This window comes from Acanthisitta chloris, unplaced genomic scaffold, assembly GCF_000695815.1.
Source record: "Acanthisitta chloris isolate BGI_N310 unplaced genomic scaffold, ASM69581v1 scaffold9281, whole genome shotgun sequence".
NCBI lineage: Eukaryota > Metazoa > Chordata > Aves > Passeriformes > Acanthisittidae > Acanthisitta > Acanthisitta chloris.
The window spans coordinates 6,103-8,255 of record NW_008656463.1 but is presented as its reverse complement, the minus strand read 5'-3'; positions in this window follow the sequence as shown (position 1 = coordinate 8,255).

The following is a 2,153-nucleotide window of genomic DNA, read 5'->3' as shown; positions in this document are numbered from 1 at the left end:
TGATTAAATTTCGGCAAAGGAGAAAGGAGAAAAGTGCTTAGAGTTAATGAGGCAAATTCTTCATTTTTGACTTATCCTCGCAGAACTAATCACACCTCAATCCGGTTTAGTTGGAATTTCAGAGCAAGCAGAAGGAATTACACCTTTATACCTATGGCTACACCTATAAATCCACGAAAATCCCTTTGAAAACTTTCCTTTTCAGCACTTTTTTGCCCTAAAATCGTGACCGCTCTGGGTGTGACATCCCTGGCATATTTTTTTCCCCTTTTCATTTTAACAGATTTTTAAGAAAAGATTTTTCCCCTTTGCCACCCGAAGAAACTCATTAAAAACAGAGATTAATTCCAAACGACAAGGCAGGTTACATTAGATTTTTTTTTTTTTTACCCCGGCAAATTTACCTGTTACCTGCGTAGGTTTTATTCTCCTTTTTAGAGAGAGAGAAAAAAAAAAGATATTTTCCTAGAAAAGATTGAATGAAACTCTTCACTTTTAGCCTTATTTTTAACCCAAAAACCCCCCAAAATATTTCCACCTCTATCATCCACCTCCTTATAGACAAAGCAACAACTCCGCGGCTTTGAGCCCTAAAATATGAATTAATTTCATTTTTTCCTGCCTTATTTTGAGGTTCTCCTTCCTCAATTCATCCCGAAGTGGATTTAATCAACAAATTAAAGCGAGCAGAGATTGCGGCTCAGGGAAAAGAGTTCTCCCTCCTCTTATTTATTTTTTTTTTTTTTTCGCTGCTGTTAACTTTTTTTTTCTTTTTTTTTTTTTTTTTGCTTTGCAACGTGGTTACTTGGTAATTTAAGCCGCAGCGAAGTCGTTGATTTCGGTGCTGCCTCTTTTGTTGGGCTGAGATTCCCCCAATAAATCTGAGGAGGAGAAAAATCATGAAATAAATCACTCTCTCTCTCTCCTCTCTCTATAAAAAAAGGAAGAGTTGAGAATGAAAAGCTTCGGGGCGATATCAAGAATAAATTCCATTTAAAGTGGACCAAAGCGTTTTCTAACCTAGCTAGAAAAAAAAAAAAAAAAAAAAAAAAGGATAAATTTCCCAAGTAGGAACAGATTAATTTCTTCTCCTCACACACCTCCTGGTTTCCTGGTCAGACATGTGTTTTGACAATTGCCAGAATTCTCCTTTTTTTTTTTTTTTTTTTTTTTTCTTCCTTCTCCTTTCCAAGTCTTGGACATGTTTGTAACGACTAAAAGCTTTTCCCAGTGCGAAAAAAAAAAAAATAATCCTTTTTTATTCCTTCCCCCAACCAACCCCAACTCCTAAAATCTAATTATTTTAATGCTTATTTTTGACAACTTGAAGGGACTCGCCCGAAACTTTTGCTGCACTTTCCTAAAGCAACTCGAAAATCAAAGCAACAAGAACATGTTTAAGGCCATTTCCCTTCACTACACTAGAAAACAAATCAATAGGAAAAGGCAAAAAAAATGCTTCGTCTGCGCGGGGTAGTAAATTCTCCTTTTTCTTCACCTTGGGCGGAAAAATAAGAATAAAAAAAACAGGATTTGAGGAGGTTTGGCTTTAAAAAAAACACAAACCCAAATAGGAATTTTGGGGGGTTTTTTTTTTTTTTTTGCAGCCTCTTTGCTTGGAAAGAAATAGGGTTAAAAAATCGGTGTTTTCTCTAATTGTGGCTCGATGGAACTTAGGGCAGAAAAAATAAAAAAAAAAGGATTTTAATTATCAAATCAAGTTCCAAATAGGTCATTCTGTGGTCAGGAATTAAACTTGAAATAGTTTACAATAATCTGTAAAGCTCCAAGGGAAAATTTTTTTTTTTTTCTTTTAATTAAGAGCTGCTCAGACTCTGCCTTCGAGGTTGTAATTACAGAGAATAGAAACAGCTCCAAAACAATACAAAGTCTCCAAGCTGGGGGAGAGGTAAATAAACCTCCACCAGTTTGTTACTGGTTTTGTCTTTTCCCCTCTTTATTTATTTTTTTTTTAAGGTGTTGTTGCCCCAATGGAATATTTTTTTCTTCTATCTTTATTTACAAGAGAAAAAATCCCCAACCACAAAATAGAGAATAATATTGGACTAAGCAAACCCAGTTGGAAAGAGCAGGAATAAATTCCCAGTGAAAGCCCCAAATAAATAATTAGGACTCACGTGTGCCATAAATGT